This window comes from Coccinella septempunctata, chromosome 3 (genome assembly GCF_907165205.1).
Source record: "Coccinella septempunctata chromosome 3, icCocSept1.1, whole genome shotgun sequence".
NCBI lineage: Eukaryota > Metazoa > Arthropoda > Insecta > Coleoptera > Coccinellidae > Coccinella > Coccinella septempunctata.
In genome coordinates this window covers 36580477-36608279 of record NC_058191.1, presented here as the reverse complement: position 1 = coordinate 36608279, position 27803 = coordinate 36580477, and the positions used below count along the sequence as shown (strand labels likewise).

The following is a 27803-nucleotide window of genomic DNA, read 5'->3' as shown; positions in this document are numbered from 1 at the left end:
AAAAATTGCCCAAGTTTGACCAGGCATATCTTCGACATTACTCTCATGATATTTGATTGTGACCCCAAGATGTAAAGCCTTATATGCCACTGGCACAGAGTAATTTTTTCCAAACTCTTCATGTCGTACAGGGTGTTAATGTGAGGCAGCCAAAAATTTTCGTTTTTGACGAAGGGTTTGGAAATAGTAGAGTTCTGCATAGAGACCAACTATTCCCAAATTCTTCGCCAATAAATGAAAATTTTTGGTTACTTTATATTCACACCCTGTACCACAAGATGAGTCTTTAGTATACTCTGACCAATTATTTGTAGCGAGGTTTTTACTCGGAAATTCAAATATTCAATCTAGAATATTGATCATAGATATTCCAATTTACAAGTTGGATATTCCTTGGTTTGGTATGCTCTTTGACAATCTAAACTATTTATTCTTCGATTCCTCGATTAATCAAACAATATCCAACAGTGTTTGTCAAGACTAGCTAATCCATAATAAAACAATATTTATTTATTTACTTAATACCATAATTTCTTCGTATCATTGAGATTCTCGTGAATTTTTGAGAAATATTACAGCCTACTTCGAAAAAATCAAAAATCTCTGTTCATTCTTTCGTTTATATACATCAATTACCCAAAAACTTTTCTCGAGATTCAATAAGTTGACCGAAAGAAATTAATACTTTATAGAAGAGTGTGCTATGATGGCAATCAAATGATCTAACGGTACATCCAAATCACCTAGTCAATGTCATCGGGTCAAATAGATGTGGTTAACCCAATTCAGCGAATTATTGTCCAATTATCAATCACGCACGTAATTTCCCCTCAATATCAATCAGCTAATTTGACGAAAAAAAAACTGGTTGTAACGTATCAGATTTCACATTTACAGGATGTCTGAAATACTCCAAAAATACGAAATTATAGTACACTATTATTTATCAATCCATAAAAATAGTTACTTACTATTGAAATTGCAAATAAAGACCACTAAGAAACTTAGGTAAAGCAATTCAATTATACGGAGTGAGAAAAAAGTAACACACAAAATACATATCCTCGAACCCTTCAATTTTTATTTTCAATTATTTTCAATTGTTTGAGGAGTTTGTCATGTACCCTCTACGAAGGTTGGAGGCCACAAACGGATAGGCTTCTGTTGCTGAGGATGGGTCATATATGGACTTTTCATCAACCCTTTTTTCATTGTGGAGATTAAATTGTTAAACATATTGAATTCGAATTTCTACTTTTCTCTTCTTATGTATTGTTAGGTCAGGAGGATTCTTGGAATGTTGGAGGTTTCATTGATTTTTGTCAGAATTTCCTATGAATTCATATTTGAGCAGGTAGATAAATTTAAATCGAAAAGGTTCAAATAAAGTGATTGAATATTTCATTATTGTTTTTTTAATCCTTTGAAATGAATGAGGCGTTTTGCTCCATTCTGCATCATAAATTTAAAATCATAGGGCTACACACAGCTCATGAATCCTATTTTCATTTAAGAGTAATATTCACATGACACTCTGTAATTATTGCCAATCGGATTCTCAATTAAAAGTCTTACTCATCGTTTAATACGAGTTTAGATCCGAACCACATACTTAATTGTCGGCATCATTACATTCAATGCTTGAAGGATGATTGCTAGAAAATTGTTTAGCACATCATATATCGGACGGTCGATTTTTTGGAGAAAGGTACGTAAAAGTTGATAGAAAGCAGAAGTAAGGAAATAACCATGACGTGAAAGGAATATTTGGAGCATAGTACCGCATGAAACGCATGGGAAAAACATACGTTTTTGCGATCTGGTTCTTAGGAACAAGGGGATTATGATTTTTCCCTAATGAGTGTAATTTCCGAAATTTTCAACAGAAATGGTAAGCTAAACTTACTGTCAACTCTGAACAACCTTACCCCTGAAGGAAAAGATCTAGAAACTTCAAAATTTCAGGGTAGATTTAGTGTCAGAATGCACAAATCGAGTTTGTCAATTGGCAAAATCTGGCCGATGATTTTGGAGCTATAAGGATCCTCATTCTTTCCGAATATTCAGAAAAATACACATATACAACTGAACTGAAACTCAGGAGATAGTTATTAGGCAACGATACGAAGTTTTCGAATGCAGTTTTGCATAGTAGATACGAGGATGTATTGATATCTAGTTAGCCTAGACCAGTTCCATGCATAGAAAAATATTGCGCTACCATAGCAACGAACAATAACTCATTAGAAGTGTCAGTGTGAAATTTGAGGTCAAAAAAGTAAGCCAGAGTTGCGCAATAAATTAAAAGAAAGAAGATGTCCACCGAAATTGCGAAAATCGAAAAATTGGAGTATCGAGCCATCATCAAGTACATGTATTTAAAAGGGTTAAGAGGAAAGCAGATTTACAAAGATATGCTTAATACCCTTGGAGATCAATGTCCTTCGTATGCGACCGTGAAAAATTGGACGGCAAGCTTCCAAAGAGGTAAATTTTCCATCGAAGATGATAACCGACCGGAAGGCCAGTTTCTGTGTCAGTCCCTGAAAATATCGATGCAATTCATGACATGATTTTATCAGACCGTCGAATTGGGCTAAAACGGATATCTGAAGTACTGAATACTTCATACGAACGCGTTCATCATATAGTTCACGTCAATTCGGACATGAAAAAAATTGCTGCAAAATGGATGCCCAAATGTTTGAATGCTGGCCAAAAGCGTGCAAGGGTAGAAGCATCGCGTTCGATCTGTGCTCGATTTGAAAACGATGTAGACTTCTTAAACCGAATTGTTACTATGGATGAGACTTGGGTACATTTCTACGATCCAGAAACAAAGCAACAATCGATGGAATGGCGACACTCTGGTTCTCTAAGACCTAAGAAGTTTGTTGTCCAAAAATCTGCTGGAAAAGTTCTTGCTTCAGTTTTTTGGGATTGCCATGGAGTAATCATGATTGATTTTTTGGATAAGGGTTGAACAATAACCGGAGATCACTATTCGACATTACTGACTACTCTACGGGAAAAAAATTGAAGAGAAAAGACGCGGAAAGCTATCTAAAGGTGTTTGGTTTTTGCGGGACAACACCCCTGCACACAAATCTCATATTGCCATGCAAAAAATTTGTGATTTAGGGTTTGGATTACTAGAATTATTCACCAGATTTGGCTCCATCCGACTAACATCTCTTTCCTCAACTGAAAAAAAGTTTAAAAGGTCGTACATTTTCTTCCAACGAGGTAATAAAAGCTGTGGAGGTCTGGTTTGCAGAGCAAGAAGAAGCATTTCAGTTGAATATCTTGTTTAGTGTAGATACTATAAGAGAAAAACTTGAAAAAAATTCTAACTTCAACACCATATATCTTGAAAACGAATCTTTTAGGGTCCTAGGTTCATGAGACTTTTTTCCTTGAAATTACTCAAGGAATCTCCTCTGTTCGTTTGTAACCTCAATTCAGAAACACCCTTCATAGAGAAACACACAATTTCGGATAATCGGTATTCAACAGAGTAACTCGAGATATACTCAAGAAAGCTATTGGAAACGTACACTGAATAAATGCAGAATTAAAAAAAAGCTGAACATGTGATAAATTACAGGGTGTCCCCTCAAGAAAAATCAACCCACTCATGTATCTAAGGGGAATAGAGGTGCCGAGACCGTGAATCAGGCTTCTGACCTGATTAATTCCCAAATGGATTTGTTTACCTCCAAACTCCATTCACGAGGCCCCCAGCCCGTACGAAACATAAATCATAACAGGCCATTTCGATCGACATTTCTCTCCATTGACTAATCCGCTCCGTTCGTGAAATGAAAACCGTAATGGGCGATATTTCGTGTTCGAGAGCGGTCAGAGGAGGCATGGGAGAAACGGTACAGCGGCCGGTAGAGCGCTCACGAATTTTTTAAAAGTATAGAGAGGTTGACGATGACTCAGGACGGAGGAATGTGGGTGAATAGTAGTATCCGTTCCTTTGTATACGAGGAGACTTGCGGCCGAGCGTCATTTCTTCTTTGTATATTCGTTTAAAGGGCAAAATGTGGTCGAAGACCGGGCCGACGAGAATTTTTATATCGCGATGAGATACTGGATGAACCTGCGAGAGGAAGTTCTTATCTTGCATCGGAAATGGGAAGAGGATAATATAGAGTGGAAATACGAATAGATGTTAACGAGGATATGATATTGATTGAACAGATTGGCCTCAAGAGGAGTTTAGGAATGGAAAATAAACATTCTAAAGACTGGAGTGAGGTAGTTGCTTAATGTCGCCAATCACAATTGAGACATTTGTCTCGGGCATCATTGTCACATCAATTTTCAGTACGAAAGATAGATAGAAGATAGAAAGTATGTAAATCAACGCCACTGCCTTAGTGTCGCGCTAGACAGAGAAACATCGAATGTGTGTACTACAAAACATTCTTTTGTAGCACAGAATGTACATTCCATATAGGTATGATCTAAGGGAAAGACAACCAGAATGTGGGGTATTGCCAGAATACTTGAACGATAAGAAGAATTTACGAATATTACAATAGTTTCCACTTTCGTTTAGAAGGTGGCACATAAAGAACGTCTCTTTTCAATTTCACCAGGATACGAATTGTAGCCAATGGCGAGACTTTTCGAGAAATTTTTTCATGTGGAAATTCATAAAAGAGATAATTTCACCTCGGAAAGTCATTGACATAAATAAATATTTATTCCTCAATGAAAAAAAACACTGTCTGAAAAGTTTAATAGGTGCGTGCTGTTATTTAGTTTTATTGCTTTCCTCGATTAATATTGTTTTACAAGTGATGAGACGATTTAATAATAGTTGTAAAAGTTTTTAGACAACATCTCTTGAATAGACTAAAAGGGGGTGTAGGAGACTTGACCCATGCTATGGTCAGGAGACACAATCAGTAGTCCAAGTTTCCCGCATTGATCTTAGATAATAGTTTGCTTCAAAAAGAAAATTGAATAAAATAAATAAATATAAAAAAATTAACAAAGGTTCAAAAAAGTAAAAAACATCTCGGAAATAAGTGAGAGTGACTCTGAAATAGAAAATATGTATCTCATACGCTGATAAATCTGATAATGAAAACCTTGACATAGGCAATCGTTGGTCATTAGAAATTGTTTTCTTTCAATGTTTTCCTGATAAACAAACTTATGGTCAAGTCTTTCTCGCCCCCTGTTCAACTCTCCCATGGGTTAGGAAGACATGAGCCAATTTTCGGTTTCCAAAAAAAGAATTGCCATTTTGTTGCATTCATTTCGGCACATCCTGTATAGTATTTATACCAGTACAATTGAAACGCTCTGCCCTATTTTTGGGCCAAACTAACAGGGCGATGTCAAACAATGATTCCTTCATTTCCGGAAGACGATGGTAATTTGGTCGTACGGTACTACATACACCGAAAGTCATAATAATCATAGTCTATCAGGAAACAGGAGGTACTTGCCGATTCAAACTCCAGAGCCGGCATAGGAAAATCGATTCAACTTCACCTCTTTCTTTGTGTCCCATTCCGAAGATTCCATAATATAGGTAATAAATATTAGGTTCAATTGAAATGTAGACCTACTAGCCATAAAAGTATAGTCTGAAATCAAGTGTCGATCAAATCACAGTATCGAAAAAATTAAATCTGAAAATTCAATTCTATTTCACATGTGAGAAATATACAGTGCAAATCTTCAATTTGATATAAATTTAGTGAATCACACAGAGTTTTTTTCTGTTTTAAATATGCTCGAACGTCTAGATTAGTATTTTGAACTGCGCTTCTTCTGATGTAAGAAAATGTTATATAGTTTCCAAACTTCAGACAGCACAATTCGGTAATATTTCAAGTTGATAAATTAAAATCATCAATCAATTTCGAAGTTGTAAACACTTAATGAGATAATACTATGAAGAATAATCCTACTAGAAACGGTACATCAAACTCAATTTGATCGACGATCAAGGCATAACAATGATCAACTTTTTACAGTTAAATCATGCGATGGTATAATTTCTGACATAATATGGGTGGTTGGGCGATGCACACACTGACGTCCACAACGATTAATAAGCAGCTGATGAATATTCAGTAGGACCATCAATTTTCGGAAATAAAAACATCCTGTACGCACCAGTTCAACCAGTGGTAGTGGACCCATTATGCGAACTTTCATTCCATATAAGGAAAACTCGGAATACAATAACCAAAAATTGCATTTGTCTGAAATACTTCTGAAAATTCGGTATTTTCAGAAAAAAAACCACCAGAAAGGAATGTGAGGAAATAATTTAAAAAAAGCCTAGAAGAACATCTTAGTTCTTCAGAATTCAAATTTCTTTTAATTTCGAGTATGAAATGTTTGAATTCCAGGTACATTCTTAATCCAAAACGAATTCAGAAACCTTGTATCATTATGTTGCAAAATAATCAAACTGCCATTATTGGTCCCCTGCAATACAACTGCAACGAAAAAAAGACACGAAATAATAATAGTGATAACTGCAACTCATTCACTTTCAATGATTGTTAGATAATCAGTTCCGCTCTAAGAGTTCATCATAGAACTATCAAGAAACGCCCACTCTCGACGCTCTTGAAGTAAAATAGGGCATAGCCTTTTTATGTCAATCTCGGCTAACCTTTCGTAACGCCAATGCAGAGTGCAATCGATTCGCTTGAATACACAATCGAATTGACTAGTTATCAACGCAAACGGACTACTGACGGTTAATATAGTGACAATTTTAGATCGTTAAGATGATCTGTGATATTTAGCGTCTCTCGCAGATACCAAACCAAATATTTCACTTACAAATGCGATACGTATCGTTAAAAAGTAATGGAATTACTTGAGTACGTACACATACGATCAAAAATCACACGTATACGACGGGCTTCGAATGACCAGTCGTATGTAGTGGGTTCCAAATAGTAACCAATCTGACTAATCTGAGACTAATGATTTCATCATCAGATCAGTATTCGTACAATCCCTGCGTAGGCCTTAGACTACATAAACCAAAAGTCACAGGAGGTCATGAGTACTGAGAACAATCAGTACAATTTTTTCTTCGAAAAGAGGAAAAACATGGTTAAATGTACTGGACCTGGTGATGGCTAGAAGCTGGAGCTTTTTAATAATCGTCTATGGATAAAACTAACTGGAAAACTTTTCCTTGTACTCCGACCCACATATTGTGCAAACCGAATTATTCATTCAATTAAAGAAAATATTGACCGCCTCTACGAAGTTAGTTGTGGGTGGAAACACACTGTAAATTTCGTTGCAACATAAAAACAAGCATTTGTATCCTTTTATATTGAATTGCTAAGCTCACATAGTGTTTTGTTCACATTAGAGAGAGTAACCCTAATTCCTACGTTGCTTAATGAGACCAGACTAATTATCATTTTCAATTGTCAATTTATGTGTCTTTACTCCATTCACTTTCATTTTAGTACTCGGTTGGTCATGAAATAATAGTTTTTGTAACTGGAACGGAGTAAGGTTGGCACTCATGAAATGTCGTTAATATCATAACGTCGTTGCCACAACTTATATCAATAAAAATTACAAAAATGCCGAAAGTTATTAAAAAAGACAGACGACAGGGTTTTAGGAAGTGCTATTTAGAATTTGGGTCCATTCATTCAAATAGTAGGTAACCCTGATATTCTAATATCTACAATTTATCAGAAGCTAGCGAACATATTCAATGTAAGTGAATTTATATAATGTTTAATCCGAATCTAAACGACTTATATTTTAGCTGAATGTTTCCACAGTCAGAAAGATTGTGAATGAAGAGGATGACGAAGAATTTCCTTCTATTGGGAGACCCAAAAAGTGGTGGCATTTAAGAATTTCATTTTAGGGTGAACGAATGTGAAAAGTTACAACAGGATTTCCGATTAATGTCATCGTAGAATAAGTTCCAAAAAATTAATTTTCTATTTTTCATTTCACTTGTTCTATACATAGTACATACATATTGAGGCATAAATATTGATATAATTATTATTATTGTATCAAAGTATTAAAAATTAACAGCCAAATACGATCAAGTTGTCCTGTTTATTGTTGATTCATGTGAAATTTTTGTTTGAAGATGAAGTTCCTCTTGCCTTGAAACTTCCCTCGATTCCTTTGACTTCCATTCACGCAAGATGATTTTTGTTGAAGAATTTAACATTATTGTGATTATTCGTTATTTCCTTCGAGGGATACCCATTCCTAACCACTGCATCGGATGCATTTCATCTTCGTCTTGATTTTATTGAAATCTACAACTGATGTAACGTATTCAACACTTAGCCAAAGATGATAACCAACATTAACTCTCCTCAGCTACTGCCTATTATATGTTAATAATTAAATTTTCTTCCATAGCAAAAAAAAACTGATTCATTGTATTTTCCATGGAAATAACTAGATTTGGTATGCCTGCAATCAGTTTGTAAAAACGTCAATTATGTTCGTCACATATTTTCGACTACATATTTTCCGAAGTAATTCGATATTGCGATTAAATACGTAATTACTATGACTCTTACGTAGATAGGACAACATAGCGCTGATTTGAAACCCAAAAATGTTTTGACAAGCGTCATAACCCCACATTTTCGTACTATACAGAGTGGAATGTGTCAAATTTCCATGGCCAACCGAGTGCTAAAATTAAGGTGAACGGAGTATAATTAAATTACGACGTTTTTTCTGTACTATTTAGAAGATAAGTGACCAGAACGCGTAAAAAAAATTACGCACACTGCGATTATTTCTCTATGAACATCTGATGGGCCGTGGGATACCCTGTATAGTGTAACGTGTAGAGCTTCAACGGACTAGCTGCCTAGTAAACCTGAAATGAAGTCATGTCTATTTTCGAATGTCAAATCATAGATTACCAACAACCCCTCCAAGCGTCTTGTTCAACTTGCACACAGCAGAATTTAATCGCATTGTTCGCGCAAGAAAAGATGCGAACAATAACCGTCGAGCAAGGTATACTTCCCTTCGTCACACACGAAAAGATTAATAATCATTTCATCGCGTACCGAATACATAATTAACCAATGGTCGTCGGGTGTGAATTCATAGAGGTATTATTCATGCATGAGTGTTTCTCTTTTGTGACGTGCTTCTGGTTAGAAAACCGTTTACATGTTTGTTCAACAGGTTTTCCCCCCGCATTATCTAGCCTGTGTTCAATGGATCGGGAGAAATGCAGACAAGGGTTATGAATTAGGGGATTAGTAGTTTGGGGGAAACACAGGATTATGAGGGTCCAAAGTTCGTAGTGTTTGGATAATTTCTCTGTAGATCTAGAAGAACCCTTTCACATGACCCCTTCGTGTGCGAAATAATAATCTCGAAACTAGAAGAAGTCATTCTTTCATCTACTATGTCCATTGGTGGACATACAGGGTGAGTCTTTGACTCGTACAAATATTTTAACAGTAGATTCTTGAGGTCAAGGGAAACGCTTTTCTAGATACAGGCAGTTGGAAAACCATAAAAAAATGTTATTAGACGATAAATCATAGGTTTGATGACCAATCAATGAAAGTGAAATTTCTTATCATCGGCTGCATGGAAGTATCCACTCAGTGCCCTGACCTCAGTAGTACATTTAAGAGAAAGTGCACAAATAATTTACACGTTCGATTTTGCAAATGACGGATGAATTGATGCCTCTTCCATGGATCGGTAATTCACCAGCTAAGTGCTTTCCGACGATACGGGTATTTCCAATAATTCCATTGTTGATAAGATAGTTAGTGAGAATGGTTTATTGAATGAAAGACTGTAACCTCCATTACTCTGAAGGGAAGAAACTGATAGAATACAATAAAAACTTTCAATCAACTGGTTTTGTATCACTTTTTTCGAAATACATAATTAAATACCAGAAAACCTCGTTGTCGAGTTACAGGGAGTTTCTGAAAAAATTACTCTTTCATATATTTCGATATACAAGGTGAGTCTTTGACTCGTACAAATATTTCAACAGTAGATTCTTGAGGTCAAAAGAACCCTTTCTTCATTTACCATTTTTTTCTGATTCGGCTCGGTTTAAAAGTTACAGGCTGTTGAAAAACCATAAAAAATGTTATTTTTAGTTCTCACTACGAAACGAATTTCGGAATATAGTTTTTCATTCATTCGATTAATCTTTTTCGAACACAAGATATCACCCACGAAATTGGGTACATTGGCTGAATACAACTCTGTTTAAAAGATGAACAGATCTGTAGTGTCACAGATTTGGCTAGTTATTCTGAAGGTAATTTCGTTTTTCCATGGGTGGCACAGCTCATTATGAAAACTTAGATTGACTATATATATTTATCAGGGCCGAATCAGAAAAAAGGTGTGAAAAAAGTGTTCCTTTTGACCTCAATAATCTACTGTTAAAATATTTGAACGAGTCAAGACTGTTCGAGATATTCGGAAAATAACTAATAATTTTTATGTGATACTCGTAACGGATCATACAAATTAATTACCATTTCATATACAGGGCGTTTCAGGTTCCGTAAATTCAGGATCTGATGATTTTACGATACTAAGATTGTATGGACTATGGGTCTCTGGCGCATTGTTTTTGAGATAAAGGGTGTTGAAATTAAAGGACAAGTTTTTCGAAAATATTTTTGAAACCGCGCCCTTTTTTTTCTCAAGTTTTGGTAAGTTATGAGTACGCATTAAAGCACCCTTTTCAAATTTCATATTATTTTTTATTCCCACCAGTGGCGTCCGTACAGACTTCTGCCCGAATAAATTTGGTAAAAAAAATGGTACGCCAGTGCTTTTTTTCCAATTTGAAATAATTTTCGTCATTACCACATGATTCACAATGAGAATAGTGTAATGAGTTTTTTAACTGCGATAAATTCTTTCCGAGATAAAACATAAAATGCAATTTCATCTAAGAGAGCTATGAATAAATGATTATTTTAACATGTATAAAAAATAATTTCGAATTGACAAAAATTTGCTTCAATGCGTACTATAATCTCTACCAAAATTTAACGGTTTCAAAATCGAATTTTCTCTTTAACTTTCAACACCCTGTATCTCAGAAACAATGCGTCCGAGACCCATAGTTCATAGAATTTCTGTACCATCAAATCATCCGAGGAATAAGATCCCGAATTTACGGAACCTCATTCTAAAACACCCTTTATACAGGGTGGCAAAATTCGTTGTCTACTGATAGGATCTCGAGAACTATAGCAGCTAGAAGAAAACGGATGACACATATCCGAGCTCATCTTCGGAGAAACAAAGAATGGTGAAAACCGCAGCCTCCTACGATACTCGGTTTTGAGTTTGACAATTTCGTGAAGTTCTCAACTTTTTTGACTCTGAAGTTACAAATCTGAAACTTGAACCTTCTAGAGGGACTTTTTTACGTAGAATCCACTGATAAGTTCAAAATATTTTTTCATTTCGAATCATGAGGTGAACTTTTGTAAATGCAAACTTTTATTGGATTTGTTATTTTTGAATTGGAAACAAATGTTTTGTCAGTAGAATCTACGTATAAAAGTGCCTGTAGAAGGTTCAAGTTTCAGATCTGTAACTTCAAATACAAAAAAGTTATGAGAACTTTTCAGAATCGTCAAAATCTCAATTTTTGTTTATAACTCGAAATCTAAAAATGATAGGCCGATACTATTTTCAGATTTGGATTAGTAATGTAAAAAGAGCTCGAGAATGTGTCATCCGTATTCTTCTATCTGCTATAGTTCTCGAGATCCCCTCAGTAGACAACGAATTTTGCCCACCCTGTTTAGAGGAGAGACACGGAGACACCCTATATTTTTCAACGTAGTTTTGAGACGCAGATTTATCCAATGCATCCCGTTACCCCCAAACAACACACTTCCGTCTAAATGACATCTCATTTATGTCAAAAGGGATCTAAAATGATCTTGCTCTGAGTTATGATCAAAATTAGATTATCTAAATAAGACGTTTTCGATGAATGATGTTTTTGAAATATCTTTTAGATGTCTAGTCTTATGCCTGGCAAAATTCTTATGTCCGTAAGATATCTGAAAATAGATTAGTTTCCAAATATACATCTAAAAAAGGTTTATCTAATATCTAATTGTATTAATCGCGAAAGACTCACTGGGCAGACAACTAAAAGATATGATATACCATTCCAATATTAGACATCAATATCTGACTTTATTAAGACATCTAGATTACATATAGAGAACATCTAACTAAAATGGTCGAAAACCAGTGACCAGATGAATATCTTTCAGATATATCATTTTGTATCGTCTATGAACATTAGAATTCAAATTGTACCAAATATGTCGATTAATATCTTCAAAGAAGACCATATATTGAAAAAACGTTTATTGGATATCTTAATTTTATAATCATGATGAAATTAATTTTCAGACGGGAAATAGATATCATATACTATATCGATATGACACATCAATATCTGACTTTGTTTAGACGCCTAGATTACATATATAAAACATCTAAGTAAAATGGTAGAAAAACTGTGAACAAATAAATTTCTTCTAGATTTGTCATTGCTAGATCGTCTTTAAACTTAACGATTCCAAGTGTCCCAAATATGTCGATATAAAAAGTCAATGTCATCTATTGAAGTGACTTCCGAAATTAATTATTCATAAACCATACTTCTACGTTAGTCAAAAAATTTTGGACTAATCAACATCTTCCTAGTGTATTTTTCAAATTCATATTGTGTTTTATCATGTAAGTATCAATGCTAAAAAGCACATGTAAGTATTCGTATTCTTACTGATGGGGATGTTTTTCTAGGAGACTTAGTATCAGGATATTGAAATTTGTGAATATTTTCATATGATAAAACTGATTGGACAATTTTTTCAATATAAATCGAGTATGAATATTGGTACCTGTTTCAAAAACAATAATGGTGAAGAATGATTGACACCTAAATTCAATATGTTAAATATGAACTTTCGAACGAAACTATTGATTAACCCAAGATACTCTTGAGAGTGACTCTCAAGAGTATCTCAGAGAGTCTTGAGGAAAAAGGATATTTTTCCGAGTTTGCAGAAAATAGATGTTTGGTTGAAGGTATCCGATCGAGAGATATGCGATGAAAAGGGCTAGACAAGAACTACGATCGGGTTGAATCGCTTGGTGGCGAACTCTTATCGCAATTCGCAAGAAGCCGCGAACCGGCCATGGGCCAATAGAGTTAAAGTTCATAGTGCATAGCCATTTGAACTTGAACATTCAACATTTCCGTCAGTATATACAACCCTTCTTTGTAAGAAGGTCAAGTCGGCTAGTGATTGTGTTCGTTTTTCGATTAGTGATTTGTGCTGTAATAATTTAACAAGGTGAGTGCAATTTCTACTTAGGGTAGTTACAGCAGGTAATCCCTTCAGACATCAATCAAATTGCTTGAACATAGGAAAATACTATTTACTTCGATATGGTATTAGTTTGGATTTGTGCTCTCTGTTAAAAATGATATCCAGTTATCGTTTTCAAATATTTACCTGAATTTTTGGCTACAATGAATTGAAATATACGTAGATTTAAAATAGAAATATATTTCAAGATCAATCGTTTAATAAAGTCTATTAAATGATATTTTTTAGATAACCATTGACAAGTCAATACTATTTTGTTAGATAGGTACTATTAATGGTATATATTATATCTAAAATGCGCTCCTCTGAGGAATATCAATCTGAAATTTGACGAATAATCGAATATACAGAGTTTGAAATCTTCGAGGAAATGTTTAGATGGTTTTTAGATCATCTAAGAATTCGAATATTTTTTCGTATTTCGATGTTCGAATTGAAAATTTTGTATCAATTAATCCATAGGAGTTCATTATACAGCAGCATTTTCTATTTCTATGTAGAATTTACTTGGTGAAGAGGGTTATCTGAAAAAGTCTATTGATAGACATCTTCTAGACATCGATTCAGAAGTGAATTTTGAATCACTTCACTCAGAAAACTCTTGCTGAATAATGTAACCCTTATTATAAGTTCTAACAAAACAGGATTCAATCTGAAATTTGACGAATAATTGAATATACGGAGTTTGAAATCTTCGAGGGAATGTTTAGATGTTTTTTAGATCATTTAAGAATTCGGATGTTTTTTCGTATTTCGATGTTCGAACTGAAAATTTTGTATCAATTAATCCATAGGAGTTCATTACAGCAGCGTTTTCTATTTCTATGTAGAATTTACTTGGTGAAGAGGGTTATCTGAAAAAGTCTATTGATAGACATCTTCTAGACATCGATTCAGAAGTGAATTTTGAATCACTTCACTCAGAAAACTCTTGCTGAATAATGTAACCCTTATTATAAGTTCTAACAAAACAGGATTCAATCTGAAATTTGACGAATAATTGAATATACGGAGTTTGAAATCTTCGAGGAAATGTTTAGATGTTTTTTAGATCATTTAAGAATTCGGATGTTTTTTCGTATTTCGATGTTCGAACTGAAAATTTTGTATCAATTAATCCATAGGAGTTCATTACAGCAGCGTTTTCTATTTCTATGTAGAATTTACTTGAAGAGGGTTATCTGAAAAAGTCTGTTGATAGACATCTTCTAGACATCGATTCAGAAGTGAATTCTGAATCACTTTACTCAGGAAACTCTTGCTGAATAATGTAACCCTTACTATAAGCACTAACAAAACAGGATTCAATCTGAAATTTGACGAATAATTGAATATACGGAGTTTGAAATCTTCGAGGGAATGTTTAGATGTTTTTTAGATCATTTAAGATTTCGAATGTTTTTTCGTATTTCGATGTTCGAATTGAAAATTCTGTATCAATTAATCCATAGGAGTTCCTTAGAGCAGAGTTTTTTATTTTTAAAAAATACTACAGGGTATCAAAAGAGTACCGAAATTGAATCCTATTGATTTATAATTTGTATCTCCAGGTTTTGGTTCATCGCTTTCTTTTCTTCAAAAGATTATTTTTTGCATATTTTCTCAACTTATAATTGATATTCAATAAAAAAACATTTAGCTATTTGTAATTTATGTTGCTTCCAGAGGCTGTATATGTTCTCTTCGAAAGTGAAACGCCAGCAGATGATGCTGTCATAAAACGGGGGCCATTCAAGACTGGTTACGACTAGCCAACGGTACGAATATGAGAGGAATAAAAACAAATAGACAATAATTTCATCTATTTATATTTTTTTTTTCCAATTTTATGAATTATGTGTTATGTTTTTGAATAATATTCATTTTTGTTTTTTTTTTATTATAAATATATTTATTCATCAGAACCTGTTTTTTCTCTTCCAACTCCCATACGAACTGTCAACCATTCCGTATAAATATGAACTCGCCCATCACTAATCTATAGATTCTCAAGTGGTCAGATTTTATAGATATGATTCTAAGATGTGGATCTTGAATCTATGGAACGTCCATTTTCTTTCACAGGGACCCTTCTTCGAAACATATCTTGTGAGATAAATATGTCTAGTTGAGAGGTCATTAATATCACGTTTTTTAAATTATCCTAATATAATTCCAAAGTTGACAACAATTAGAGGACAAAAACTGTACATACAATACAAGGTCATTCTAGAAATATCTAACAAACGTTCATCTTTGATCATCTAAAATAGGTGAGTACTAACACCATCTTTTTCAATAAATAATCTTTCCTCTAATAGACATCCGATTTCTTCAACGAAAAAGACAATGCTCCAAAGTCTAAAGAAGATCTTTGGTGCTACATGATTTAGATGTCCTGATTGTCCATGTTTTTCAGATCATCTATATCTTATCAGATTTTTGATCGAAGAAAAATGTCAAAAATCTAATGATATATAAACGTTATCAAATGATATTAATAAAGTACATCCTCAAACGTCTATTATATATCAAACAAAATACCAAATCAGGATAATCTCGAGAATATCAGAAATCGTACTTCTTATAGAGATAATTAGATTTACGTCGAATAGACGCCTAAAGAAGTGATACTTTTCAACGTAAATCTCGCGGACATTTTTCCGTCGAATCTAGGTTAAAGGTTCTATACTTTCTGATGTTTTATAGATCATCTAAAAGTCTATGAGCTATGGTCTATAAAATGTTTTAAATATGTGTGTGAGTTGTTTGGGCGTATTTCAAAAGTCATCCGTTTCGAAGATATGTACTTATATGTTACGGCTAAAGATAGGTGTGAGCATAAACTTGATTAGCCGGCTAAACTTAGGTTTATATTCGAGGATCGGCTAAAGTTGGATAAAATATTCATCCGAGTCAGGCCATTTCATCTTTAGCCGGCTAATGTGCACATTACCCAAAACGGAACGGCTAAAAATGTATTCGATGGACACGCGGACAGGTGATGTATCATGAATGGTCGGATGGGAGAGGACGAAAGCACACGGCCACTTTTTTGTTTAAATTTTTAGAATTGAAATAGGCAAAAGAGCATCGAATGTATTGGGGTTGTATTACATAACGCCCATGGGTTTTCAATTCTACATTTAATGATTTATTTTCATCTGTTTAGGAGATTAATGCTCTTCAAACCGAGCCTCATTTGTAAAAAACCATAATATGACCCCACAATAAAATGAGATATTAGACATAGAAAATTTTTTCCGTAAACAAAAGTATATTTTCCCTTCCATTCAATAATTGGGTTTATGGAAAAATTGAATAGGAACTAATGTTGCAATTTCTTTCCAACCAATTCTTGCGCAAAAAAAGAACAAAAAAAACTATGAACATGAACATAGTTGAAAACACTTTCTCTAGCTGATTTTGTTAAAAATTTCTTTCCGAGTCATTGAACATACGGGTTCCAAAATATGACCTGTTGCCACCCTTGATGAATCATCCTGGGGGATATAGAGTTAACTCTATAATCTTTGTGCCAAATAGTCCGGTTAACTACAAACAAGATTGGGCACTTCTACTTATATTTTTCTAAATTCAATCTTTGGTATTTTGGTGAAGAAGTTTTTGTCTGCTCATTCAATTTCCCTCAAATTATGAATAATAACAAGATGAAAAATAATCATTAACACAACAGTTTTCCCAGGGGCGTAGCTACCGCGGTATCAGCGGTATCAGTGATACGGGGCCCCCAGGCTTTAGGGGCCCCCGAATGTCTGTACGCAAAAAATTTCTGAAAATATTATCCAAAACCTCTTACAGGTTTCACAATAGCATTTTTGAGAATAACTGCTAAGACAACCATTCATTTCAAAATCCCGTTCATTACACCGAATTGATCATTCAGATAGATACGAATACTTAAAATCTGAAATTCAGAAAATTCGTGCCATCAAAGAACTTTTAGAATTAGTCCCGATAAAATTCAATAGCCTTGCATCCAGTTTTCCGGACGTTATTACTGCATGCCTTTTATTTTTGACACTTCCGGTTACAACTGCAACCGCTGAAAGGAGTTTTTCAAAATTAAAACTCATAAAAAATTATCTGAGGACTTCTATGGGACAGGAACGGCTTTCAGACAGGTCCTTATTGTCAATAGAGGGCAGAGAGCAACTTAAAAAACTGAAATCGTCATCAGCTATGGCTGATTTGATAAATAGATTTGCTGAAATAAAGGCTAGAAAAGTGTATCTTTAATTTTTTGTATTGTTCGTTTATTATTTGTTTGTTTATCATTTTATGTTGTTTGTATATTATTTTGCTATTTTCGCATCAAGTATGAGTTAGAACTTTTAATTATAAGTACCTACATATAATTATTTCGATACAAATTGAACATTTTTTGCTACTTTAATTTTGACTTCACCCTTCCTTAGGGCCCCTCAACACATTTTGATACAGGGCCCCTCTAAGGCAAGCTACGCCACTGAGTTTTCCCTCACACTCAAAATAGCATGTCATGAATTTTGTCATCAAGCGTTTAGATTTTTAGATTCGTCAAAAAGAATTCGTTGAGACAAAGTTGAAACAAATATAATGTTCATTCTCTTTTATCCAACTGCTCAACAGAATGCTTTTCTGCTATTAAAATATGTGAAATTCATACAAAAAATGCATTGCATTAATAGTTTGATTATACTCGTATCACTATTTCTTTATATTCTTTTAATTGCCGAAAATTTGCGCCCCTCAAGCCTTCTACATTTTTAGCCGATGGGATGTGGTTACACTTAAGTTTAGCCGGCTAAAGATAGAAGAAACTAACATTAGCAAATACCCGAAGCTAAACCTAAGTTTATGTTCACACCTATCTTTAGCCGTAACATATATATAGAATAAATATTGGAATAGAGTCCAACACAGTATTTAGCAACAATTCCCGAAAAAATCATCATATTCAGCGATGATGAATGAAGCAAGGCAATGTAGCTTGATAGCCATTCCAAACATAACCCTTCATCTGTTTAGTTTTCTTCAAATTCAAACAACTTTCTATTACGAACATATTTTTCCTTGCGTGCACGTGGGAACACCCACAACAACTCACCTTCTAGGTCGGGAACTCCTGAAAAACCCCGATCAGCGACCGTTCGGATCACGAACAAAAATCAGCGTTTCGCGCCTCCGCTCGCGGGACAACGTTCAAATATGTGCAGTATGAGCATGTAACATACATCCGATTTGTTAGCCGGCTTGTATCGAGGTTGTTGTAGATAGGTATGTCGGCTACTACGGCTCTCTCTTATCGTTCCGTAAATGACGAAACGCGATAGGAACAAACGCCGTTTAGGCCTGGATAAACGGGGCTCCAGTCGGCCGTCCCACCGTGCTTATCGCATCGGATTTCTGTATGTTGAACATCTGGTCGTGTATTATAATATGTGTGTGTGTGTGTGTTATAGCTGTGCTGTTTGTTTTAGCGGCGATACGGGAAAAATTCACACCCGCTTTAAGATTTGACGGCTTCGGAGCTGGGAGAAGGTTTATATCAACGGAATACGGAAAAAAACGCCGTGAATTTCATACAAATTCTTCATTTCCAACGAAAACGCCAGTGGCGGCCGAGAACATTCAACTACTCATTTACGAACCATTTTTTCTTAAAAGCAGCCTATCATGAATTGACAAATCAAACACGTCCGGAGTTTCACAAGAAGCAACAAATTCTTTAACCTGATTTCTGGCCATTTTGCTCACGTAAAAAAAAAATAACACTACACGACCAAAGAAATGAAAACAACGCTCTATTTACAAATAACAACACAAATTCGGGATTTACTCGAGCGTGTCAGATTAATATAAGGGAAGATACCTTGAACCCTGTACAGTACCTCTACCAAAAATTAGACCTGTATAAAGAGGGAATTGTCAGAATAGTACAAAAAAAAAACGATCATTGTACATACTCGAGCTTGTCAGATTAAGATACATGTAGTTAATTACATGTTGAAAAGTATTTATTCTCTTAATCTGACAATTGTGGGAGGGCGCCAAACTTGCAAAAAAAAAGTCACGTGTACATTATCGAGCGCGGTGGCCTTTTTTCCTATTTTGAAGCTAATGATTCAAGAATAACGGAAAAAATATAATCTGACAGTTTCAGCAAGCCGAAACAATAAAAATGGTCCATAAAGGTCACAAATATCAGTTTTTTCGAATTATCTCCTCTCCTGGGTTTCAAATTGTTTTCGCACTCATTATAAAAATTGTAGAGCATAACTTTTCCTACAAATTTTGTCCGAAGCAATTTTTTCTACGTTTGAACGTTTTTGAGATGTATGGCGATGAATGTATATCAGACTCTGGGTTTCTACATTGACCTTGGCCTTTCGCATGTGTGGCTAAGCTCCTCGCCCTTAACGCCCTCTAAGTCGAAAACGTTTAAGAGTACATATATCAAATTAGTTCAGACAAAAGAATTTAATTATCTTAAACTTTCGTTATGAAAACAGAAACGATTAGAGGTACAGGAAGGGAGATATTTCAAAAAAAATGCCTTGTTATTATCTTCAAACTGTAAAATAAGAAAATCCCTCTGGATTTACTGTCAGATTAATGGGTCAACACGTCTGTATGAAAATCTGACAAGCTCGAGTATGTAACGATTTTTTTTTGCATTTCCAAAGGTTATGACCTTGTGTCACGTCCGAAATGTCAGTCTTTTGAAAAGTAGCTTCCTTTGGGTCCAATTAACATATCCCCTAAAAATCGACGCTTGAAAATTTTTTTTTTACCATTTCCAACTCTTTTGTACGGCCAGCCCCACCACGTAAACTGTCAGATCAACGTGAACTTATTATCAGAGACACGTAGGGTCATACATCAAAGAATCTCTTTTTTTTTTATCTGACGCCGCGATTACTAACATCTCTTCACCGCAAAGGCAAATTTCCACAATGATTTCAGTTCTGTAAATCATCATAACCTATAAAAAATAACTACTGCACCATCAGTTAGTAGTAAAACTACTTATAAAATGAAAATTGTTTATTCACACGTGGAAATACGAAGGCGTAGAAGGGCCACATAATATTTTAAAAATATTTTTCCTTAAATTCCGACTTCAAAGTCGGAATTTAGTTAAATTCCGACTTCAAAGTCGGAATTTAGTTAAATTCCGAGTTCAAAGTCGGAATTTAACAAAATTCCGAGTTCAAAGTCGGAATTTAACAAAATTCCGAGTTCAAAGTCGGAATTTAACTAAATTCCGAGTTCAAAGTCGGAATTTAGTAAAATTCCGACTTTGAAGTCGGAATTTTATCTACTTCGAAACCGATACAGGCTAGATGCACAGGGTGTTGTTCTACGACGACATAGATTATTTATCCATATATACAGAGGGGGGTGGGGGAGGTTGTGCCCAACCTTACCTCTACCTGTCTACGACTATATATAATAATTTCATAATTATTCAAAAACATGAACCTAATGACAATTATCTCAAATAAAATACATGAAGTTCAATATTTATTGAAGAACAACGTGTTTATTTTGTGAAATCTGAATCCTCTCATGAATATCTCATTATATTTGGAAATTAACCAATACGTCATAGAGCTGCCTATTTGAGGTTTTCTCACCGTTGTAATGACCTCTTAATGCAAGAAACATCAAAGCACGCCGGGTGTACCTCGGGGTGTACTGATTTCGTGTCCATTGAGATAGCCTCACGAGTACATATGGGAAGGAAATTTTTTCATAAAATATCCGAACTATACCTAAAAAACAGTTATGTCTGAAAAAATATTCATGTCATGTCATGTCTGTAAAAGGTCATATCATTGTTATGACCTCTCATAGAAGAAAACTCAAATAATAATGTACACCCTGTATACATAATTATTCATTCATCATAAATGTGGGAACACCTTGTATTATATGAATTTGAATATTTGTAGAAAAGCAAACTGTAATTCAGGAACAAATCTACGTCGTCGTAGAACACCCCGTAGAAGTTCGGAACTGAATAAAATTCCGAGTTTGAAGTCGGAATTTAGTAAATTCCGACTTTGAACTCGGAATTTAGTAAATTCCGACTTTGAACTCGGAATTTTGTTAAATTCCGACTTTGAACTCGGAATTTAACTAAATTCCGACTTCAAAGTCGGAATTTAAGGAAAAATATTTTTAAAATATTATGTGGCCCTTCTACGCCTTCGTATGGAAACAATCTATCATGTACGAAAACTAGGATCAATTTGTATAAAAGTTTGGCAACCAGAGCCGATGAACTGACTGGAACAAAAGAGTCTGTGGAAGTAATGTATACAGTGTGGACGGTACCTTTCCAAATTCGACCCGTATAGAATAGAGTTACTGGTTAACCCAGTTTTCAACGAATGTTTACTATTAACGAAATCGACGAACGATAAAAGTAAATGGTTGATTAACATATGGTTGATAAACATTGGTATGCTGTGCGATCCTATTACAGCATTTTGAGAATACGTTAAGCCATCGTAATAGATTCCCTCTGTATTTTTTCAACAGGAATTCATTCCTCGAGATAGTTCCCCTAACCAATATGAGATGCCCATTGATTTTGCTATCAACAAGGATTGAGAAGATTTATAACCTACGCATTATTTAAAAAAAATATTTATTTCGTCCCGTAATGATTTCGTAATATTAAATTTATTATTTTCCGTTATTTCCAGGGAACCAAAAATTATAAGTTACTATACAACAATGCAAGTTTATCTTCGAGTTTATCGTGCGAGATCTTAATGCTTTCTTAACATGGCCAAACAATCAATTGACACAATGGCCATTGAAGCACTTCAATCTGCCTTATAGAAACGGGCGGAAATATCAACCTAAATATCAAGCCGGTTCGTGATTAATGGGCGATAACAACACAATGATACATTTTGCGGTTGCATTTTCCGACAGATGATGAAAATACTAGATAATCGAACATCGTACGATCATCCTTTCCGGTAATTTTCATTTTTCTCCGAGTGAACTCAGCCGTAGTGCAAAACTGACTGAGGCAACTGAAAAATGTCACGAAAATACTAACACCTACGAAAAAAAAAACAGTTGGGACACCCTGTATTCAATGTGATTAACGCACAATGCTTTATTCACAGTCTCTATAAAATTTATCAACTTCATTTACATGAACAGCCGAATGAAATGATAACAACGACCATTTCTAAACAAATCTTAAAGTAATTAGATATAAAATAATGAAATATAAAGAGTTAAGAACGGATCTATTGAGGACGCCACAACAGAACGTATCTTTATAACCAAAACGTCCCAAAAAATCTCTAGGGTATAATGAAAACGTTCCCTGTTCCGGTTAAAACATTAATAGAGCAGCAATCAGCAAATAGTCTTACCAGTCTGCAAAACTAATTAACAAACAAACGCACCATCAGTGCAAACATAATTTCCATGCATATCTCATTTGCACATAAGATGCGCCTCAATTAAATGTTACGAAGTACGCTGTGCAGATAATGAAATCATTGGTAAAGACTAGTTGTTTAATAACAAATTTCATCACAGCAACTCGCACTTTTAAGGCTATGGTTGAAGAGATCTCCTTAGCCATTACTCAGCAGGATTTTGGACCATAACGAAACAGAAGGAAGTTGGTAGGTTTTTTATCGGAACCGGTGTGAACTTAGCAGCCACTTTCCAGCAGCCACTTCAGATCTAGCGGCCGTTTGACCAGTGGCGTCGGGTACTTTTTTTTTCGCGTACTATGCTTACTGAAATCGGTATTAGGTCTCGGAAATGAATAAATTCTTTCAAAACTAGAGTTTTTATTCATAAAAAGATGATAAATACTATTTGAAAGATTTTTTATTCCAAGAATGTTGAAGTGTCAGTACCAGCCATAAAATGGATATTCGAAATATAATCGAAAATAGGTCTAAAAAATGAATAAAGGGTTTGAAATTCGGTGTATGTATTTATAAACCCTCAAGGAACGATATTCCAAGAGATTTTTCATTTGCAGGACTTGGAAGGGTGAATTTCACCCCCTCTTCTCAGAGTCCATTGAATAAATCGAAAATAGGTCTTAAAAATGAATAAAGGGTTTGAAATTCGGTGTATGTATTTATGAACCCTCAAGGAACGATATTCCAAGAGCTTTTTCATTTGCGGGACTTGGAAGGGTGAATTTCACCCCTATTTCTAATAATGAAAAAAACATCGAAAATAGGTCTCAAAAATGAATAAAGGGTTTGAAATTCGGTGTATGTATTTATAAACCCTCAAGGAACGATATTCCAAGAGCTTTTTCATTTGCAGGACTTGGAAGGGTGAATTTCACCCCCTCTCCTCAGAGTCCACAAAATAATTCGAAAATAGGTCTAGAAAATGAGAAAAGGGTTTGAAATTCGGTGTATGTATTTATGAACCCTCAAGGAACGATATTCCGAGAGCTTTTTCATTTGCAGGACTTGAAAGGGTGAATTTCACCCCCTTTCCTCAGAGTCCACAGAATAATTCGAAAATAGGTCTTAAAAATGAATAAAGGGTTTGAAATTCGGTGTATATATTTATGAACCCTCAAGGAACCATATTCCAAGAGCTTTTTCATTTGCAGGACTTGGAAGGGTGAATTTCACCCCCTCTCCTCAGAGTCCACAGAATAATTCGAAAATAGGTCTTAAAAATGAATAAAGGGTTTGAAATTCGGTGTATGTATTTATAAACCCTCAAGGAACGATATTCCAAGAGCTTTTTCATTTGCAGGACTTGGAAGGGTGAATTTCACACCCTCTCCTCAGAGTCCACAGAATAAATCGAAAATAGGTCTTAAAAATGAATAAAGGGTTTGAAATTCGGTGTATGTATTTATAAACCCCCAAGGAACGATATTCCAAGAGCGTTTTCATTTGCAGGACTTGGAAGGGTGAATTTCACCCCCTCTCCTCAGAGTCCACAAAATAATTCGAAAATAGGTCTTAAAAATGAATAAAGGGTTTGAAATTCGGTGTATGTATTTATGAACCCTCAAGGAACCATATTCCAAGAGCTTTTTCATTTGCAGGACTTGGAAGGGTGAATTTCACCCCCTCTCCTCAGAGTCCACAGAATAATTCGAAAATAGGTCTTAAAAATGAATAAAGGGTTTGAAATTCGGTGTATGTATTTATAAACCCCCAAGGAACGATATTCCAAGAGCGTTTTCATTTGCAGGACTTGGAAGGGTGAATTTCACCCCCTCTCCTCAGAGTCCACAAAATAATTCGAAAATAGGTCTTAAAAATGAATAAAGGGTTTGAAATTCGGTGTATGTATTTATGAATCCTCAAGGCACCATATTCCAAGAGCTTTTTCATTTGCAGGACTTGGAAGGGTGGATTTCACCCCCTCTCCTCAGAGTCCACAGAATAATTCGAAAATAGGTCTTAAAAATGAATAAAGGGTTTGAAATTCGGTGTATGTATTTATAAACCCTCAAGGAACGATATTCCAAGAGCTTTTTCATTTGCAGGACTTGGAAGGGTGAATTTCACCCCCTCTCCTCAGAGTCCACAGAATAAATCGAAAATAGGTCTTAAAAATGAATAAAGGGTTTGAAATTCGGTGTATGTATTTATAAACCCCCAAGGAACGATATTCCAAGAGCGTTTTCATTTGCAGGACTTGGAAGGGTGAATTTCACCCCCTCTCCTCAGAGTCCACAAAATAATTCGAAAATAGGTCTTAAAAATGAATAAAGGGTTTGAAATTCGGTGTATGTATTTATGAACCCTCAAGGAACCATATTCCAAGAGCTTTTTCATTTGCAGGACTTGGAAGGGTGAATTTCACCCCCTCTCCTCAGAGTCCACAGAATAATTCGAAAATAGGTCTTAAAAATGAATAAAGGGTTTGAAATTCGGTGTATGTATTTATGAACCCTCAAGGCACCATATTCCAAGAGCTTTTTCATTTGCAGGACTTGGAAGGGTGAATTTCACCCCCTCTCCTCAGAGTCCACAGAATAATTCGAAAATAGGTCTTAAAAATGAATAAAGGGTTTGAAATTCGGTGTATGTATTTATAAACCCTCAAGGAACGATATTCCAAGAGCTTTTTCATTTGCAGGACTTGGAAGGGTGAATTTCACACCCTCTCCTCAGAGTCCACAGAATAAATCGAAAATAGGTCTTAAAAATGAATAAAGGGTTTGAAATTCGGTGTATGTATTTATAAACCCCCAAGGAACGATATTCCAAGAGCGTTTTCATTTGCAGGACTTGGAAGGGTGAATTTCACCCCCTCTCCTCAGAGTCCACAAAATAATTCGAAAATAGGTCTAAAAATGAATAAAGGGTTTGAAATTCGGTGTATGTATTTATGAACCCTCAAGGACCCATATTCCAAGAGCTTTTTCATTTGCAGGACTTGGAAGGGTGAATTTCACCCCCTCTCCTCAGAGTCCACAGAATAATTCGAAAATAGGTCTTAAAAATGAATAAAGGGTTTGAAATTCGGTGTATGTATTTATGAACCCTCAAGGCACCATATTCCAAGAGCTTTTTCATTTGCAGGACTTGGAAGGGTGAATTTCACCCCCTCTCCTCAGAGTCCACAAAATAATTCGAAAATAGGTCTTAAAAATGAATAAAGGGTTTGAAATTCGGTGTATGTATTTATAAACCCTCAAGGAACGATATTCCAAGAGCTTTTTCATTTGCAGGACTTGGAAGGGTGAATTTCACCCCCTCTCCTCAGAGTCCACAGAATAAATCGAAAATAGGTCTTAAAAATGAATAAAGGGTTTGAAATTCGGTGTATGTATTTATAAACCCCCAAGGAACGATATTCCAAGAGCGTTTTCATTTGCAGGACTTGGAAGGGTGAATTTCACCCCCTCTCCTCAGAGTCCACAAAATAATTCGAAAATAGGTCTTAAAAATGAATAAAGGGTTTGAAATTCGGTGTATGTATTTATGAACCCTCAAGGAACCATATTCCAAGAGCTTTTTCATTTGCAGGACTTGGAAGGGTGAATTTCACCCCCTCTCCTCAGAGTCCACAGAATAATTCGAAAATAGGTCTTAAAAATGAATAAAGGGTTTGAAATTCGGTGTATGTATTTATGAACCTCAAGGCACCATATTCCAAGAGCTTTTTCATTTGCAGGACTTGGAAGGGTGAATTTCACCCCCTCTCCTCAGAGTCCAAAAAATAATTCTAAAATAGGTCTTAAAAATGAATAAAGGGTTTGAAATTCGGTGTATGTATTTATAAACCCTCAAGGAACGATGTTTTTAGATTTATATTTATTTATATTTTTAGACCTATTTTCGATTTTTTCTGTGGACTCTGAGGAGAGGGGGTGAAATTCACCCTTCCAAGTCCTGCAAATGAAAAAGCTCTTGGAATATCGTTCCTTGAGGGTTTATAAATACATACACCGAATTTCAAACCCTTTATTCATTTTTAAAACCTATTTTCGATTTATTCTGTGGACTCTGACGAGAGGGGGTGAAATTCACCCTTCCAAGTCCTGCAAATGAAAAAGCTCTTGGAATATCGTTCCTTGAGGGTTTATAAATACATACACCGAATTTCAAACCCTTTATTTATTTTTTAGACCTATTTCCGATTTTTTCTGTGGACTCTGAGGAGAGGGGGTGAAATTCACCCTTCCAAGTCCTGCAAATGAAAAAGCTCTTGGAATATGGTTCCTTGAGGGTTCATAAATACATACACCGAATTTCAAACCCTTTATTCATTTTTGAGACGTATTTTCGATGTTTTTTTTATTATTCGAAATAGGGGTGAAATTCACCCTTCCAAGTCCTGCAAATAAAAAAGCTCTTGGAATATGGTTCCTTGAGGGTTCATAAATACATACACCGAATTTCAAACCCTTTATTCATTTTTAAGACCTATTTTCGAATTATTCTGTGGACTCTGAGGAAAGGGGGTGAAATTCACCCTTCCAAGTCCTGCAAATGAAAAAGCTCTTGGAATATCGTTCCTTGAGGGTTTATAAATACATACACCGAATTTCAAACCCTTTATTCATTTTTAAGACCTATTTTCGAATTATTCTGTGGACTCTGAGGAGAGGGGGTGAAATTCACCCTTCCAAGTCCTGCAAATGAAAAAGCTCTTGGAATATGGTTCCTTGAGGGTTCATAAATACATACACCGAATTTCAAACCCATTATTCATTTTTAAAACCTATTTTCGAATTATTCTGTGGACTCTGAGGAAAGGGGGTGAAATTCACCCTTCCAAGTCCTGCAAATGAAAAAGCTCTTGGAATATCGTTCCTTGAGGGTTTATAAATACATACACCGAATTTCAAACCCTTTATTCATTTTTGAGACCTACTTTCGATGTTTTTTTCATTATTAGAAATAGGGG

At 35.1% G+C, this 27803-nt stretch overlaps 1 protein-coding gene across 3 annotated transcripts in view; it reads right to left on the bottom strand.

Moving 5' to 3' along the window:
* Positions 1 to 27803, bottom strand: part of LOC123308911 (signal-induced proliferation-associated 1-like protein 1) — a 60669-nt gene that overhangs the window by 30321 nt on the left and 2545 nt on the right. The window contains exon 1 of one of the 3 annotated variants that reach the window (XM_044891713.1): positions 18517 to 18694. The exons of the other annotated variants lie outside the window; for them this stretch is intronic. The gene's annotated coding sequence lies outside the window, so the exon portion shown is untranslated. Of the gene's footprint in view, positions 1 to 18516; positions 18695 to 27803 lie in introns of those variants that run through there. 3 annotated transcript variants of the gene reach the window in all.